A 20,172-nucleotide genomic window follows, 5' to 3' on the forward strand; every position below is an offset into this window, starting at 1 on the left:
TAGCCTCTCAGCCTTACCACTGAAGAATAACTTGAAGACTTCCTCTGGTGATCTTGCATGTGACAACCTGGAAATAGTTAACTGTCTCTAATAATTAATGGACCTGTTCTTGTACAATTAAAAAAAGTACTGGGTCTTAATGAAAAAGAATGAAGTCATTTACTAAAATGTTAATCCATGTAAAGTACTTGGAACAGAGCCCAGCCTGGAGTAAGTGCCTCTGCTGATTATTTTCCATTTGACCCTTCAGCAACCTCTCTAGCCTTCTCTCTTCCCAAGGATGGCGATCTCTATGGAGGACTACATCACCCAGGTTCCCTTGCCAGCCAGCTTCAGTTTGTAGCCAGTCAATGGGAGGAAATGTCCGGGGACTAGAAGGTGGGAGGAGCCAGGATAGAGAACTTTCTCTCCCTCCTACTTCTGCTTACTCTTCTGACAACTATTGGATCACTCCTTGGAGCTAACACCCCACTAGGTGTCTCTTCCTGCACTTCTGCTTGATTGTTTCCTTCCTTCCTCCAGCCACAGGTGAGTTAATGGTTTCTCTCTGTTGCTGATCCCTGAATACTTAAGTCTCTCATTGCCATTTCTTAATTCTGCACCAATTTCTAAATAGTCCCTTCCTTACAATCTTTCCACTTAAATCACTGGTTCCCAACCCTTGATGCACATTATCATTACCAAAGGAACATTTAAAACTGTCAGTGCCTGGACCCTCGCCCCAGAGATTAGTGTAACAAGCTTGAGAAGGGTCTGCATTTAAGAGCTCTGCAGGTTATGAAGCCAGAGTTGAGAACGACTTATTGAAACCACCTGAGTGAATTGTTTCCAGCCAAGATCCTGACAGAGTGCTCAGTGACTACTACTTATTGTTATTAAAACTACTGCTACAGTACATCTTCACATATCATGCTAATATTAATCATTCTCCCCAGTTTACAGATGAGGAAACGTACATGGTGGTTAAGTAATTTTCAAAAAAATCAATTGATTTCTGTATGGCAGGGTTAGAGTTCAACTTATTTGGCTCAAAAGCTCATACACTCTTAACATGTGGAAGATAATTTTTATTTTATGTAGTACCTTTAATCTGGCAGAACAATTTCATTATTTCATTGTACTGTGGCATAGTTTCATAGAAGTTTTAATACTGTTATACCATAACCAGAATAAGGACTTTTAAGTTTTTCTCTTGATACAAATAGTCTTTTAAAAACAAACATATATTTTTCATGTTTTTTAGAGCAGTTTTGGGGTCATAGCAGAATTAAGCAGAAGTACAAAGACTTCTATCACCTGTGCCCCACAATTCATAACCACTTCCCAAATCCACACCCAACGGAATGGTGCTTTTGTTACAGTGAGTGAACTTGCATTGACACATCGTTGCTACCCAGAGCTTATAGTTCACATTAGGCTCAATTCTTTTGTACAGCTCATGTTCTTTATGCTGTTTTTACTATGATGTACTTCCAGAACCAGAGCATCTCATACTTTAATGTGCATATGAAACACTTGGGGATCTTGTTCAAATATACTCATTTTTTGATTCAGTACTTCTGAGGCCTTAGTGTACATTTCTGACATCCTTTCGGGTGAGCTGTGATGCCAGTCCAGTTTCTAACCCTTGACTATCAAGGGCATACAAATGATTTCCCACCCACTTCATTATTTAAACCTTCAAAATTTCGACTCCTACCCTCACCATTTCCATAAGATACTGCATCTTACGTCACTGACAAAAGAGAGTCTTACATATTCACTTTATCATATCCACCCATGTAGCTGCACCTGCACCTGCTTTCCCACTTATAGCTATGGGAAGGACATTTGTGTTCACATTCCCACCCATTCTAGCTGATGCAACAGATCCACCTTCTGTACACAATGGGATTTCTACATAACTACTCCCCTTTGTTCTGTGTCATTATATTTGTCCCTCTTTTCTGGTTTGTTTCTATCAGCCTAACATAGAAGCATTATTCTTCTTAAAAATTGAAGTTAGAGTCCTCCCTCCAACACCAATTCCCACTCCAACTTTTATACTCATTTCAAAAAAAAAAATTAAGTTTTCAATTCTTTTTGTTTTGGTTTCCAGTTGTATTCCATTCTTTGGCCTATTCTACCTTAATCAACTCTCATCAAGGCCATTAAAGAGATTCACATTGCTAAATCTAGTAGTCTCCACCTTACTGTGTGTCACTATTTAGTACATTAATAAGCTCCTTCCTCCTTGATAGTTTCTTCATCTGGGTCTTTAGAATACATATTCTCTGGTTTTTTTGTTTTGTTTTTCCAACTTCATCAACCACTCCTTTTAATTTTTTGAGTCATTCCCTTTCCTCTGACCTCATAACTTTTCCATGTTCCAATTTGATCTTTGGTTCTACATTGTCTGTTTTGATGATGCTCTTTAGCAGCAGCATTTTAACTACCATACACATGTCAAGTTTGTATGATTTTTCACCTGAAATCTGGCCTCCTAAAAACTGCCTATGCAATACTGCTATGGAGACATCTAATAGGTGCTTCAAACATAATATATTGAAGACTGAGTTAATGTTCCCCCTTATATTTATTTCACCCATACTATTTCTCATCTTAGTCAGTGAACTTGCATCTTTCTAGTTGCTCACATCAAAAAAGTCTTGCAGATATTCTTCACTTGCCTCTTTCTTTCATGCCTTATATCCAACGTAATGTGCGGTGCTGTTGACTCTTACATATATTCAGAGACAGACTCCCACAGTTATCCACAGCTACTGCTACTGCAGTTTTTCTCAATCTCTCCTGGATTCTACACTTACTACCTGATATCCAGAATTTTTGAACAAAGCATCCTTTCTAAATGTAAAACAGATCATGTGACTTTGCAATTCAATGCCCTGTGACAGACTTTTCCCTCAGTACAAGCTACAGTTCTCACATCAAAGGGTATATGGAATCCACCTTCCTACCTAGGTTCTTAACCTTACTTCTGAGACCTTACCTTTTACTACTTTCCTGCTCTGTCCCTGCCCTTAAAGCACATTAGCTTCCCTGAGGCTCCTTGAACTTACCTGGTAGGCTCTGCCTTCTTGCCTTTGCACAGCGTTTCTTCTCTCTTTAGAATGTTCTTCCTTTGGTATCTCTACAGGTAGTGCTCCCAACTCCTGAAACTTTTGCTCACGTCACCTTCTCAGTGAGCCTTATCTTGATCCCGTTTTTGCAATTGCCCTCCATCCACACTCTTTGTCTTTTCTCTGGCTTTTCTGATTTTCATTTGTCTACTGAATTTTTAATTTCTTTTCTATATTATTTAATCTCCTATACATTACTGTTATTTATTAGAATATGAATTTCCAGGATGACAGGGATTATTGCCTTTTCTTTCCTAGCATTAAGTAACTAAAAATGTTTCTGGCATGCAGTGATACTCAAAAAATTTTGTTGAAAAATAAACAAATAGGTCTTAAGACGGCAGATAATAGCATAAAATTTTCTTAGTCAAGAACCAAGGATCTAAATGTTCTATGTCTGGTAATGAGACTCAGACATACAAGAAATGAAGGTCTAGTTTCTTTCTAGACTTAATTAGGTCATAATTAGTGATTTCCTGTTACACAGAAGTGAGACAAATGTTTTTTCCTAGGATTTGGCTTCCTCTAAAATATTTCAGTCTAAGTGAACAGCTATCTCCTACTTTTGGTGCTTAACAACATTTGCCAGTATTTTATAGTATGAAAAAAATGTCTTGCAGCATGGAATTTGGGCTGACAGAATATATAGGGCAATGTTGAGGGTTTGGGGTAATGTTCAGCATTTCACTGCATAAAGCCCTCAGGGTAATATTCTCAAGAAGAATCAATAATTGGAAGCCATCTAAATAGCTTTGTTCCCCCGAATAAGAACCTGGTTACTTTATCAAGAAAACAGATGTTTATTGCTTTCAGGCAGAAAACATGTCAGGCAGGTTTACAAGGCCCCTTTCCATCTTGAAAGCATTTTTGTCAGCTTCCTCAGCCTTGAAGAAAATTACCAAATCAAGCTTTGAAAGGTAGATGATTAGTGGGCGTCACACTTGGCATCTCATTTCTTCATCCCTGCCTGGGCTATGGAGATGGTAGTGACCTCCTACTTAGAGAAAAACACATTTTTGTCTCAGGGCCTTTTCTTGGAGCAGAAAAACCATGTAACTATATGCTAATGTCAAAAATCAAAAGAACCTGGCAGGAGGCACTCAGGGTGGCTCAGATTGTGGTTTACAAACAATGATTCAATAGCTGGCATTTATTATAAGAGAGAGAGAAGGATCTCATATCTTTGCTCCAGAAGTAATTTGGTGCAGGCTGAAAGAGTCACCTAGAAAATGTGTTCATCCTTTTTGCTTATTCAGAGCTTTCAAGGATCAATATTTATATCTCCCAGGAACACTTAGGAGAAAACAACGACAGTTCTAATAAGTGGTCAGAGTCTCTGAAAGTCTAAATCCCATGTGCAGAACACACTCTATAACATTCTCCAAATGCAAGGACTGACTTTGAATGTTTTAACTTTCAACCATTTTAATAATGACTGAAAAAAATACATGAAGTGAGTGTGTGGGAAAGAGAGTTTCAAGGTTTTGTGTGCTTTTTGAGGTGGAGGAAAGCCAGGACCAAAGGAGCCTGAAGAATCCTTCTCCACACTGGAGTGCATGCATGGGAAACAAGTGGAATGGGAATCCAAGCATTGCCTGCAGATCCGATCAGTACCTGTTTCACACACATATGTTACTTATATGGGTATGCCACTATGTCAGACTAAGAATCCTTCAAGCCAGTGTCGGGGTTGCTTCGCAGCCAGCCACTACTAGTAAATACACCAGCTGCATTTTGTCAGTGGACCGAGGAGACACCCAGTGTTGCCTTTATGCATTCTGTTTAGTTCTCTGTTCTTTCCATATGAGTGGGTCATACTCCCACAACATGAGCAACTGCACAAAGGCGATGGGAAAGCATAGGATCTGGAAATAGTTGAACTGGGTTTGAGTTCCAGCTTTGAGTATAGTAGTGGAAGGGAGAAGAAACTGTAGGGAAGAAGAATTTTAGCCCTCACTTTTTCCTGGCTCAAGGCCCTATATCAAAAAATGGATTAATAAGAGAAAAGCATGGAAACTTAAGTTTTATGGGATAGGGGCTTCACATGGAAATGAAATCCTAAAGAAATAGGTAAACCCTTGTATATATTGAAGAAGCACATGGTCTTGGACAAGTATAATTGGATCAAGTGGGTATGATACAATGGTAATAAACTAGGGGAACTTAGCAAAGCCTATTTATTTAAATGCTTCTCTATCTCCCTGTGTCTTCAGAGATAAAGATGTTCCTTCAGGAAGGACCCTCCCACATTAAGGTTTTATCACTTATGGCAGGGATAAAGGGTGAGAAGGTGAGAGTAGACTTGTTGTTTCTGCTGTTTTCTCAGCTGCCAAGATGCCATATTTGGTGACAGCATTCCTGAACCCTATCATTAGCTTCAAGTAAAGAGCCAGGCATTCAACATTTCTGAGACTTAAATTCTTTATTCCCTTGAATCAAAATAATGCCTCCAGCACAGGATGAATATAAGGATAGAATATTGAAAGTGACTTATAAATTAATGTTCTACAAATACTAGTTTCCTAAGTGACATGTAACTCTATAGGGTTCACAGTCTAAGTCAATTATTGACAGCTGTTCATCTGATTTTCTTGGTCTTGGCTGTTCCCTCTCAGTCATTTTATCCTAAGAAATTGTGTTAGCTGGTGGGGAAGGAGCACATGAGAAAATTATATTTGTTCCTCATGAATACAGCTATTATTGTGCTTATGTTGCCTCCGCTTATCTAAATATTATACTGACGGATGGCTGTCTCTGTCTTGTGCTCCCAAAAATAAACTCATGGAACTCATGAAGCTCATTTTAAATGTAATATCTGCAGTTTTCAGCATCTGACATGCAGAAGCATCCACAAAATTTACCCACGACCCCTAGTACTTCCCCTCCTTGATATGTACTCTAGCTATGTAAATTCATGCCTAGGATTACATAGCAATTGACTTTTGGTTATTTTCCTCCAGAGAAGTTCACCTCTATAGATCTTCAATGGGCTATGGAATATTCCCATGGACTTAATACCTTGGGCTTCAATTGTATACACCTTTCTTTTTTTTTTTCTTTTTTCAGTTCTCAATTCATGGCTCTTCATGGCCAAAATACTATGCGCCACCCATGGAGGTGATTATATTGACAGAAAGGAAGTTAGGAACCTAAAACGATGCCATTTTGCCACTAGTGTAAATGTACATATATGAGGGAGTAGGGAAATGGTGTTAAAAGTAGATAAGAAAAAAAATTGAATTACTTTCTCAGAAAATACTACCACAGAGCCAACCAAAAATGGCCCAGGTCAAGGACAGGAAATTAGCAAGAGGTGTAAACAGAGAAGTGAATGACAAAAGATAGGTAGGTGGGTGTAGACCAAGGTCTTTCAGTGTTTTGAAGAATCTTTTCAAGATTTCATATCTGTTTAAAATCTATTCCCATTTCTGATTACTGATATTTAAGAAGGATGACACTAATTCCAAAGTTATAATTCTTTATTGATTTTTTCTTTAAAAATTAGTCTAGAATAGTGATGGTGAACCTTTTAGAGCTTTCAATGATACAAGTAGCCTACTGTGATACACGTGCCATAGATGGCACTGGTCTAGAAGGTCATATTGGTAGTTATAACTCCTTATCAGTAATAAGAAACCTACTAACTCCTAATATAAGACTTTCTTTTTTACTGGAATGTCCTTATGGCACCCCAAACCTGCTGGCAATAATCTGTATGATTTTTTTTTGTTATATTCAACACAATGTAAAGGACATACTTAAAAAAATTGAAGTTGGCTAGAGGACAGAAAGGAGTAGTGTTGGCTATCTGTAAAGTAACACTAATAGTTTATATCTTTGTAGGATTGTATTTTGGAAGTTATATAGTAGTATTTTTCCTAGTCTTCACACCAAAAGTTGGATAAAGTTGAGAGTAACCCTTCTTTCTTATAGCTGAAGAATCTTGATTAGTAGTGATGTCTAAACCTTTGAAAGTTATCCTTCACCTTGTGTATCTACATCTACCTTTTTCTCGCTCATGAGATAACTCCTCTTTAAGAAAAGAGGTCTGAATCAGGCATGGTGGCACATGCCTATAGTCCCAGCATTCTGGGAGACTGAGGCAGAAGGATAACAAGTTGGAGCCCTGTATGTATGTGTGTGGGTGTGTGGGTGTGTGTGTATACACCATGGTACCACAGTTCATGAACTTATTTCATTCCACGATTCTCAGGAAGATGGCCAAGTTTGTGTTCCTCAGCCGATGCAGAGTTCAAGAATGGAAGCAAAATTTTGAGACCACTTCTCTTTAGGAACAGAATTGTTCACAAACAGAAGCATCCATGAACCCAGGTACCACTTTATATGTATTCTGACTCAAAATATAGGAAAAAATAGGTATCTGATAGTCAAACTTCACTAAGTAACACACACAAAAAAACTTAGGCAACTTTCACTAAAGAATTGAAATGCTACTGATCAAAGCAAAGAACATTATAGAAGTTGAAAACTTTATTACTTTCCTAGCAGTACCAGGGATTGAGTTCAGGGTCTTCACATTGAGCTACAACCCCTGCTCTTTTAAAATTTGTTTTTTCTTTTTTTTGGTACCGGGGATTGAATTCGGGACCTTGCACTTGTGCAGCAGGAGGCGAAACCACTGAGCTAAGTCCCTGGCCCCTAAAATTTTTTATAATCAGAAAAGTTTTCACTACATTGCTAGATCACCCAAGCTGGGCTATAATGTGAGACCCTCCTGCCTCATCCTCCCAGAGTGTTGGGAAGTGGCAGACGCCACCACATATAGGTTAAAAACCTTTTAAAGGTAACTTTGCTATGCACACCCAAATTGGGGAAGAAAAGGGGGGTCTTCTGTTAGTACAAATGCATTTTATAAATTTATCTTTATAGTTTATTGTGTAGTCACTTTTTATGGACCATTAGGTTGCTTTGATGGGTAAGACAGTATAAAACAGAAGGTCATAGGTCATAAGTGCAGTTATAGTAGTGAGTTACCACACACAAAAAAATCATGATTTGAGCAAGAAAACAATTTATCAATGGATTTTTAGGTTAAACTGATCCAGACATCAGCAAAAGGCAGCACAGGCAGTTTGTCTCATTAAGTCATCAAAATCTAGTGGCCAGCAGTTAATTGGTCACTGTCTTGATAGAGTCCTAGTTAACTTTGGGAAGCTTTCACTACTGACTTCTCAGTAGTGACAGGCCTTGCTTTCCCTCCTCCAGTTGCCATTGCCTGGGGCAGGAGCTTCCTTCATGCTGCTCTCAAAAGAAATGATGACCTCTCTGCCAAATTGCTTAAGGATGAAGTTAAAAACTGATGTGAACACCATTATTTCTCCTTTAATGCGGTATTGGGGTTTTTTGGCTTCATTAGACTGTAGGGAACTTTTCTTCTAATTTCTTGTGTTTTGTTGAACTCACTATTAAAAAAAAAAACCATAAGGGGTTAAGTTACAGGGCTGCTCAGTACAGTTAATAAGAAAATATCCTCTGAGACTCTCTAAGATGGGAACAGAGTATAGAAGATTACTAAACCCTTATTTGCCATGAAATTCAAGAGATATTACTTCTCATTCAAATATACTTTGGGAAACCTTAGAGATATTCCAATTAAAGTTAAGAACAAAAGAAGCATGGCAGTTACTTCTTTTTAAACATTATTTCTGAAGTGCTGATGCAATACAACAAAATAAGGAGTTTAATGGATAAACATTTAAGTAGAGGAAACATTTTCATTTAGAGACTGATTTCCTTTTACCAAATGCAAAAGGATTAAATAAAACACTATTAAAATTAATAAATGACTATAAAAGAACATTAAAATAATATTTTAATAAATATATAAAAGCCTATGAAGAAAAATTAAAAACTGAAAACTGTTTTCTCACCATTACAAAATTTACAAATTTATCATTTACAAAATTGGTCATTTTGTTAAATATAAGAATAAAATTTTGACTTGGTGAGTAGTCTTGTTAATGTAATTTCATGAAATGATTTTTCTGGTTTCCTTACACTTCTTTGGTCGACTCCATTGTATCATGGATTTAAGTCTGCCAAGTTCAACATTCCACTGTTTATTTATTTTTTAATCTCTATTTTCTGGCTAAGATTAAACACTTCTTCAGTTTCTTCACCAGCACTAGCAATGCTTTATTTCTCCCACAAGGCCCATTTCTCACAAGTATACTAAGTTTTTATCGTGTAAGAACAGCTACTGTGTATGAGAGTGGAGGAGAAAATAGGACTAAGGTAAGACATGCATAAGGAGAAGCCAGCTTGTTTCATGTAGTGGTATGGTGAATACCTGCCCACACACCATTCCTCAAATGTGCAGCTCAAATCCAGGCCTCCAGAGAACTACTGAGTGCTCTGTGGCATCAACCTTTGAGGTTGCATCTGAAGGATACTAAGTGCTAGTACTAGATTATGACACAGAATCCCCGATTGCCAAGAGTATACTGAACTTTTATGAATACCGTGATATTTGTCATCTTCAGCTTTGTGGACATGTCACTCCAGGTCACCTAGGATTAACTCATTTTAGTTAAAAAATGTTCCCTATCATGTATCTGATTGACATATTTAAAAATGTGTATAATATCTGAAGTTTGTGAGATTGCATACTCTGATAATGCAAGATAAGTGCATTTAGCAATTAAAAATGTATGAGCATCTTCAAAATAATACTGTGTGCAAGATTATAGATAAGCTAACAATTCATCTACCGACTGCCCTTTCATCATAAGGGTTATGAATTCCACTTAACACATAAGAAAGCATAGACACTAAGAGGTTAATAGGGACATTGTAGATATAGAATTAAGAGTCAAAAATTCTTAGAATTAAGCCATTTTTCTACTTTTTAATTTCTATATTAGATTTTTTAAAATTCTAGCTTGTCAAATACTCTTGCTGTACTATGAAATACTGAAATGTATTTACAGCCAAAGCACTCTGTAGACATACATACAAAAATAAGAATGTAGAAAATCATTACAGCCAGTCTAGTGACTTGAGTTTGTGCTATTATTACATTTGGAAAGAGAATCTTCCTTGTACTTAGAAATCTTAACTAAGATCCAAAATACTGAAATGATTGTCATGCTCTGGTATGATTAAGACCCAGCTTTATGGTAATATTCCTTTTAAGCAGTTACTACCAGATGATCATAATTATTCCACAGACTATATTTTGACTATATTTCATGATAGTATAGTGGCTGAGTTCATGCATTCATATCAAGTGGATCTGAATTACAAGTACTGTGTCTTGTCTTCAGTTGGATTCAGTTGGAAGCAGCCCACGAGTTGGATTTGAGTGCTAGTTTATTTGGAGGTGATTCCAGAAGCAAGGGAATGAAACCAATAGGTGTTAATAATCAGCCTGCCACCAAAAGCAATTAGCTCTTACCCACTGATCTCCTTAGAGTGACAGTCATGCCCCAGAAGTGTCTTACTTCATGGTGCAAAAGCTAGGGTACATATCTGGTTCCTCTTTGTCCTTTGTCAACTTGCCTTTCTAGCCTGTCCTATGTGAGCGTAACATGTTTTGATGGCCAGCAGTGGCTCTTGGTTGGAGTGACTTCGAGGTCTGAAGCTGTGTTGTATGTATGGACCTGTAAGTGTTTTGGGGGTACAGTGAAAGTCAAGAGGGTATAGGTGATTATTAAAGGCATCAGCTACAATTCATTCATTGACCACTTGGATTTACTCAGATCCTCCTTGTTAGGAATTTTTCAAATATATGGACAGACAAAAGTAAAAAAACAAAACAAAACAAAAAAAGAGTATTTCGTGTGGCCCTTGCAGCTGGTCCCAAGATCATTATTTATATTATCTTCCTCTACCATGTTGTTTAGATTCCTTCCACCTTCCAGTGCTTTAGGTTATTTGTTTATTTATTTTCAGAAAACTAACCCAGTTTCTCATCTGAGATATCTATGCATTTGGACCTTTTTCAAGCTTGCTTATTGGAACTACTTGTTCAGGTTAATACTGAGCATTGAGCACACAGATGTACACTTAACAATTCCTGTGAGTTCAGATGGGGTTTTTTTGCCTTTAGTACATATTATTATATAGTATACTATTCCTTGCCATCAAAATATCTCTTCTTGATAGTTGCATACTACATTCACTATATTAATTCCCTTCTTTTCTCTTGTTCTACTGACATGGGAATCCCCAAATTACTAGATGGTTCCAATAGCTTTGGATTTCATGAAACTCACACCCTGTCCTTTGATATAAATCTTCCTTTTTAGGAATAGAACCTATCATTTAACAGAGCCCAATATAGAGATAGAGATCACAAATTACCATCAGAGACTAACTGATGGCAAGAATAGCCACTCCTACTTTAATTCTTTGGTTCTTGATTGCATGTTTTGTATCTATGTAATGGACACAAACCATTTAATGGCTTTTGATTGGAAGTATATCCTGTATTTTGAAGAATAACACTCTACCAATGCATGGCATCACACTCAAGCTGGAGTCTTAGCTCTACCTATAAAAAGCCATTTCTATCTTCTATCAGGCTGGGCATTTCAGAGTGCTCCTGTTTATGGTAGATCAGTGGGTCTCATGATTCATACTTTATATGTCCCAGTGTGGATCCTTCGAGTCTGAGGCAATGCTGATGTGAACAAGACATAAAATCAACTTTATACCACTTGGGTGATATGTTGTCTTAGAGGTATGATGTTAAGAGTCAGAGTTAGTCACCATTGTTTTCACTGGCAGCAGTAGCATCCTTGGAAAAAGGGAGTACATTCTTCTGAGCCTATGCTATCAGGAAACACTGCACCACAATTTGTACCAGCGTGTGGTGGCCATGGGTAGTGGCTTGATGGCATCTGCTAGATAAGCTATTCTATATCCTCTGATTAGTGCTGCCTCTGGGGCAGGTCATCACAGATGACCTGTTGGTATGGGATACAAAATTCCATGTATTTTAAATCCACTTTATTTAGTGCCCTTGGTATATCTTATCTCAGGTCTTCCACATACTTGGCTAACTCAAGCTTTTCTCCACCATCCAAGAGTCCATGTATATCCTCATCTCAGACACTTTTCTCTCCACACAGATTTAAAGGCATGATACTATATATCATCAAAATATGTCCATGTTCTAAATGTTTGGAAGATTTCACTTTTCCATTGTCTTTCTTTCAAATATGAGTTAGGTTATGGTGTAGAAATAATACATTTTCATCTTATGCTAATATATTGAACCGCCTTGTTCATGAAACAGATTCATATTTCTCTTTTTCCAGTGGGTCATAGGGGATTCCCCTCCCCCACCACACACAAAAAGCTGTGGCTGTGAGAAAATGGAGAACTCGCTGTACAGTGGATACCATGAGGATCTGGACCTGCTTTTGTGTCTCTTACCCTCAGCTTACACTAAACCCAATTGTAAGTAACAATTTCTACTACAAAAAGGGTGGATGTTGTGTTTAATCACTATTATAGTATAGATTTGACAATACTGACTTCCTGATGGACAGATCTGGATATACTTATTTACTGCCCCATCCAGTTCAGGTGCTTATTTTCTTCTGAAGCCCAGGAGCATGCCAGGTGCTGTTTTCATTATGTAGAAAACATAATATAAAATTAGCCACCTTAACTGTTTTAAGTGTATAATAGTAATAAATGTGTGTGTGTGTGTGTGTGTGTGTGTGTGTGTGTATATATATATATATATATATATATATATATGCAAGTTTTTGTGTAACAGATCTCCAGAAATTTCTCATCTTGCATAACTGAAATTCCACATCCATTCAGCAGTAACGTCCCTGTGTCTCCATCTCCTACACCCTGGCAACCACCCTTCTGTTTTCTAAGACTGGCTCCTTAGAAGCCTTGTGGAAGTGAATTCACACAGTATTTGTTTTTCTGTGATTGGCATATTCACTTAGCATAATGTTCTTGAGGTTCACCCATGTACCATATAAAAGTATTTCCTTTTTAAAGCTAGATAATACTCCAATGTATACATACACCATCTACTTATCTGTCAGTGGACATTCAAATTGCTTCTACTTCTTGGCTACTGTGAATGATGCTGAAATGATGCTGAACATGAGCAAGCAAAGTTTATTCAAGATTGCCTTTTAATTATTTCAGGTATATACTCAGAAATGAAATCAAGGGGTCATATGGTAATCATATTTATGTCATTGCCATACTATTTTGATAATTGTAACTTTGTAACATTTTTTGCAGTCAGAAAGTGTAAATGACCCAGTTTTAATTTTTATTTTTCCAATATTGTTTTGGATGTTTATGATTCTTTGAGATTGCAGGTAAATCTTAGGATTATTTCTATCTTTGAAAAACAAAAACCCCAAGGATTTAAAGATTGCATTGAATCTATAGATCTCATTATGTATGGACATTTTAACAACATCAAGTTTTTGAATTGGTGAACTCAGAATATCTTTCAATTTAATTGTGTTATGGGTCATATCTGGATGTCCCTACAAAGTGTCATGTGCTCGTAGGTGAGGCTTTTGGAAGGAGATTGGATCAGAGCTGTGTGATATTTTATCAGCATATTGGTTCACTGATGAGTTTATAGCTAAGTGTGATGTTGGGAAGGTGGGTCACTGGGGGTGGATCTGGAAGGGCCTATCTCCTTCCCTCATCCCTTGATGGTGCCCTGCTTCTGGTTGCCCTGCCAGGAACAATTCTCTGCACTGCACCTCTGCCATGCTGCCCTGCCTGGGAGCCAGCAGAATATGGACTGAAACCTCCACCAACTGTGAGCCAAAATAAACCTTTCTTCCTTTAAATTGTGAGTACTGAGTAGTGTGTCTCAGCAAAGAGGAACTAAAACATTGTATCTTTCCTTATTTCAATAATTGGAGCTTTTTCAGAGGTGGCTGAATCTAGGGTGTGTGACTGATTCATGCATGGTGCAGTGCTGGGATTAAGGAGATGAGGATTAAAAGTGTGTGATTACTAAATCAATGCACTAATTGGTTTGGCACCACCGGTGGACTGGATAAATTTAAGGGACAGAAAGAGGCTTATCTTGTCCTTGCTTGCTTTTGCTGTCTTCTGTTTGCCATGAACCAATTCTCCTCTGGGATGCCCCCTGCCAAACCACCCTGCCTTGGAGCTGGCTGATTATGGGATTATGGACTGAAACTTTACACACTGTGAGCTAAATAAACCTTTCCTCCTTTAACTTTGGGTGTTGGGTATTTTGTCTCTGCAATGAGAAAAGTGACTAAGATTTTGCTAGTACTGATTTTTATGGAGGATTTTTACAACAATAATTATTGGGGATATTGCCCTGCTATTTCCTTTCTCATATTATCTTCATCTGATATTGATATTAAGGTAATACTGGCCCCATAAAATGAGTTTGGAAGTGTTCTATCCTCTTCATATTTTGAAAAAATTTGAGAAAGTTCAGAGTTAATTCTTTAAGTTTTTAATAGAATTCTCCAGTGAAGGCACCAGTGATGTATATTTGGGGGGGGGGTGTTGTTTATTCCTTTCTCTTTACCAAATACATGTATTTAGTTTTTTAATTCATGATTTAGTTATGGTAGGTTTTACGTTTCTAGGAATTTATCCATTTTTTCCTGTGCTTTCCAATTGTTAACATGTACTTGTAATCTCTTGGTATCCTCAGCCCATTTTCTGCTGCTATTCCAGAATACCACAGACAGGGCACTATATAAAGAAATTTATTTCTCACAGTTCTAGAGGGTGGGAAGTCCAACATCTAGGCACTAGGGTCTAGTGAGTTCCTTCCTTCTGCATCATAACATGGCAGAGAGCACCGCATGATGTGAGCACATGTTGTGCCAAGAGCTTACTTTTATACCAAGGCTAATCCTGAGAACTGACCTGCTCCTTCAGTAATGGCACGAAGCAGCCCCCAAGGGGTAATTACCTCTTAGAGGTCTCACCTCTAAATGCTGTCATACACAGTGGTAGTTAAGTTTTGGAGGGAACGGTCATACATACCATAGCAGATTCATTTTATTTTTATGGTATCACAAATTGTAATGTTTTCTCTTGAATTTCTAATTTTTGTTATTTGAAACTTCTCTTTTTTTTCCCTTAGGGTCTCAATTTTGTTTTGTTTGTTTTTTTTAAACTCTCTTGGTTTCATTAAAATTTTTGGTTTTGTTTTTTCTAGTTTGGGTGCAAAGTTAAGTTGTTGGTTTGAGATCTTCAAGTTTAAGGTAGGCTTTTGCTACTACAAACTTCCCTTTTAGTACTGTTTTTTCTGCTCCCCTTAAGTGTTGTTTTGTTATGTTCATGTTTTCTTTTATCTCAATGTATATTCTAGTTTTGCTTTTGATCTCTTATTTGATCCATTAGTTGTTCAATAATATGTTGCTTAATTTATACATGTGAATTTTTGAATTTTTCTTGTTCTGTTGACCTAGTTTTATTCCATTTTATTCAGAAAACATATTGGTATGATTTCAGTTTTCTTAAATTTGTTAATATGTGTTTTGTGGCCTAACACGATCTATCCTGGAGAGCATCCATGTTTGCTTGAGGTAAATATATATTCTGAATATATATTCTGAATTGTATATATTGGGGCCATATAGACATGTTTCTTTTCTGATTGTAGCTGATATAAATATGATTACTTCTGCTGTTTTTTGGCCACTATGTGCAATGATTATCTTTTTTCATCCTCTCAGCCTAGTAGTATCCTTAAAGTTGAAGTGAGTTTCCTGAAAACAGCATATATTTATACTTAGATGTTATTTTTGTATTCATTCACTCTTTTTCTTGGGGAGTTTAATCCATTTACATTTAGAGTAATTACTGATAGTGAAGGACTTTCTATTAACATTTTATCAATTATTTTCTGTATGAGTTATTTTGTCCCTCCTTTCTTTTTTCCTTTGTGTTTCATGATTTTAAAAATTGGTAGTTATGTGCTTTGCTTGTTTCTTGTTTTCATTTATGTATCTTCTATAGGTATTTTATTTTGGGGTTCGTTGGGATTAAATAAAACATAGCTATAACAACCTGTTTTAAACTAAAAACAACTTCACTTGAATACAAGAACTCTACCTAATTTATCTCTACTAGTTCATGTTATTGATGTCACAAATGACATTTTTGTATTTTATATCCATTAACATAGTTGTAAAGTTATAGTTCTTTTTTGCACTTTGATGTTTTAAATGCTATATCACAAATAATGATTTATATACCACCATTATAGTGTTGTAAGATTCTGTGTCTTTATATTTACTTTTATCTGAGAGTTTTATATTTTCATATGCTTTCATGTTGCTATCTAGCAATTTTCATTCCAACCTAAGGCATTCTCTTCAGCATTTCTTGTAAAGTAGGTGTAGTGGTGATTAGCTCCCTTAAATTTTGTACTCTGGGAAGATCTTTGCTTTTCCAAATTTAAAAGACAATTTTGCTGGATGTAGTAATAACTGTAGTGTGTGTGTGTGTGTGTGTGTGTGTGTGTGTGCGCGTGTGTGTGTGTGTGTGTGACAGAGAGAGAGAGTATTCTTGGTTAGCAGTTTGTTTTTTCTTTCAACACTTTGAATATATCATCCCCTTCCCTTCTGGCCCATAATGTTTTTTCTGAGAAATTCTCTTAACTGTTTTTCTCATTGCTGAGACAAAATACCAGACACAAGTTAAAGGAGGAAAGGTTTATTATAGCTCACAGTTCATAGAGGTTTCAGTCTATAGTCACTGGTTCCAAAGCAGGGCAGCATGGCAGAGGAAAAACAGTTCATGCTGTGGCTGGCAGGAGGCAGTAAGCCTGCCCTCCATCTTTCTCTTTATTCAATGCAGGGTACAAGCCTATTGGTTAGTCCATCTGCACCCAAGGTGGGCCTTCCCGTTATGCACATGCAGAGCTATCCTAAACCAATCAGTGGACAAATTTAGTAATCACATACCCTTAATCCATATTTACACACTCTAGATCCAGCCATCTCTGAAAAGCTCCACCTATGAGTGCATGAGGCTTGGGGACTCATCTAGATACAAGCCGTAACAGAAATCCACTGATAGTCTCATAAAAGCTCTCTTGTATGTGGCAAGTCACTTTTCTTTTGGTGTTTTCAAGATTTTATATTTGCCTCTAATAGATTATAATTTTGACAGATTATGATATATCTTGGTGTGGAACTTTGAGCTCATCTTAGTTGGGGTCCTATGAACTTCTTGAAGATGGGTAACCATTTTTTGTCATTGATTTGGGAGGAAATCAATAATGTTTCTGCAGACAAGCTCCCTACCTCCTTCCTGCTCCTTTATTTCTCTCTTTTCCTTTTTGGAGTCCTATATATTGTGCCATAAATCCCATAGACTGTCATTTTAGTTTTTGTTTCCCTGATTCATTAATATGAAATGATTTGTCTTAAAGCTGCCAGAGATGCTACAAGTTCTCTAAAGAAGCAACGATCCACCGAGCTCTCCCTTGTTCTTTCTCTCCCGTAGCCTAGATATGCCAAGTCCCCATTAGTGTTCTAAATCAGGCAAGACATAAACAAATCTTGTGGCCAGCCCTGTGAAGAACTGCAATGTCTTCTTTCTACTTTTTTTCCCCCCACATACTTCCTACTCCTCTGTTTCATTCCTGAAGGACAAGGTTCAAGTTGGTTATTTTTCTGCTGATTGTGTCAAGCTATGATGGCTTTGGGGTGTGGGTGAGAAAATGATAGTGGGTTAAATACAATGGTGTATAGTTTTGTTCATGGTTTTGTATTTGTCTGGTATACTGCGATTTCCTCACTGGTTTCTGAATTTCTCATAAAGATTTTTTTATTTGTGTACTCTTGTTAGTGTCTCTGAGTAGGAATGAGATTTGGAGTTACCTTGATGATGTAAATCCCCAGGAGCTACTTTTTGAAACAATGAATAATTCTCCACTTGAAATGGAATGGCCTTGCTCTAGAAACCTAGGGGGCTGCATTGTGACTCAATTTGATGCTTGTGAGAGATTCTACACTTTACTATGATCTGTTATGGAGACTTCTGGCAACATTGGATATTCCGAGTCATGAGACACCAGTGCAGGGGCCAATTGCTTTAGAGTCAGAACATGTTATAAAGGCCTCCATTGTCCTGGATACAACTCAAAACTGCAAATTTTTCACATCACCTAATAAATGAATTGAGCAATATTTCTTATTATGGCATATGGCTTCTTCAAAATATAGTAAAGCTTTTTCCAAATATAATATGTGCTTCTTCTTTTAGTAGAAAGAAGTATGGGATGATACTATGTTGGAGGTAATATCACAAAATGTAGATCAGTGTCATGTTCTGCAGAATGTCAAGGTTATAAAGTCCCTTACGACTCTTGCAATGGAGAAAGGAAAATTAGGAAACCCTATGACAAGACCATGCATACTTTTGCAATTTATCATAGGCTAATGGAAACAACTTCTGATCCTTCTTCATAGTGACCAATGAAACAAGGCATATGCTATATTGATATCTGTATCAGGATTTTAGAGGGTGTTTTTGTCTGTTCTCATAAAAATTCAATTTATGCACGTTGACTGTGATTGAGGCTACCAGCTGGTTAAGTCTGTGTAGTTGAATGTCATCTTCCATAATCTATCTGCTTTGCATAAGGGCTGACATTGAATTAAATGGGGACATGATGAGGATTTCCACTTCTTCTCTCCTTAAGTCTTTCAGGGAGACACTAATCTCAGCCATTTGACCTAGGATGTGCTATATTTCATCATTTACTATCTTGGTGAAGCTGGGGAAAGTCTCAACATCTTACATTTGTTCTTTTCAGTCTTATTATAATGACATTTTCCCCTAAGTTTCAGAAACAAATAGTTCTCCATATATCCATGCTGATTATGCTTCAAGTGGCTCAGGAAAAAAACAACAACACAGGATGCAATTGTAGACCTATTGTGATGGTGAGAGAAACCTCAGTCATTCCATTACCTTCTTGCCATCTGCCCACCCTATAACAAAAAGGCCATGAGGGCATTTTGTGTCTCATTATTAAACAGCTCTTAAATATCTGGGTATTCTCCTTCCCCTACTATATGGTTACTTTAGGAAATAAATTCTTTTAGGGAACCATTAGGGGAATTGTGATTGCATATATTTGCTTCAGAGAAACTTTCCTCAAGAAACATAGATTTCTTTCTAATAAGTAGACTCTACTTCAAGAACTAGCTCAGGTACAGTAACAGGACAAAGCATTGTAATTTACGTTTCTATTGGCTAAGGTTAGGTTTTTCACATATTCTCAGTGGTTTTGGTTTAATAAATAAAGCAATAGTTTCCTTGCTTGTCCATTTTTCTGACCCTTAGGAAATCCATGATCTTTGCAGAAGATCTCTGTAAGCCTCACTGACCTCCATTATGTGATAATGTCTATTTCATCTAAGTAGTTAAGTACTGCTATATTATCTCTGAAATTCTGGAGTCTTACATTCCTGTTCCCATTAGGGTTTCCAGATCCATAGCAGCACCTCTGAGTAGGGAAGATGCTACACTCGGTGACACATTCTTTTTTACTTTAGTGAATGAAGTATTGGGAATACAATTAATGGGAAGATTTTTTTAGTATTGAAGATTTTGAAATAATAAATCCATTCTAATAGGTCTACCTCTGCGAACTATTTGACTCCTTCCCTAACCTGCTACAGCAATTCTGAAATTTCCACCTTGTGTTCAATATGGCTTTATTGTTTTCAAATTTCAAGGTACCATTCTAACAACATATTAGGATGGGATGCAGGCATTCTTGTTAACATGTGAAATCATGAATCAAGAATAAGGATTCCCTTATTCTTTCTTCCAGCCTTATAATCCATCCTTCATGGTCTACTACTTTTAGGCTTCAATCCCAGACATGTTCTTCTAGTTTCTGCCAATGTAACATAGCAGCCAAGTCACAGAGCTTAATGAACAATCCCTTCATTCATTTAGCAAGAAGGGTAAGTTTTAATTGGAGCATACTGTGGCTGTACTTCAAGTAATAACTTTTCCTTAAATAATGAAGGGAGGCAGAGAATAGCTTGAGAAGATAATCCTCATTCTG

At 37.0% G+C, this 20,172-nt stretch overlaps 1 long non-coding RNA gene across 1 annotated transcript in view; it reads left to right on the forward strand.

The window, feature by feature from the left end:
- The first annotated feature begins 350 nt into the window (after positions 1-350).
- The window catches only part of LOC106010317 (uncharacterized), a 103,884-nt gene continuing 84,062 nt past the window's right edge, over positions 351-20,172 (forward strand). The window contains exons 1-5 of the long non-coding RNA XR_001184160.3: positions 351-528; positions 7,333-7,451; positions 12,404-12,545; positions 13,820-13,932; positions 15,295-15,340. This is a non-coding gene — a long non-coding RNA (uncharacterized LOC106010317). The remainder of the gene's footprint in view (positions 529-7,332; positions 7,452-12,403; positions 12,546-13,819; positions 13,933-15,294; positions 15,341-20,172) is intronic.

The sequence above is a fragment of the Heterocephalus glaber genome, unplaced genomic scaffold (genome assembly GCF_053883595.1).
Source record: "Heterocephalus glaber isolate CG9 unplaced genomic scaffold, H.glaber_assembly_v1.0 deba00001461, whole genome shotgun sequence".
NCBI lineage: Eukaryota > Metazoa > Chordata > Mammalia > Rodentia > Bathyergidae > Heterocephalus > Heterocephalus glaber.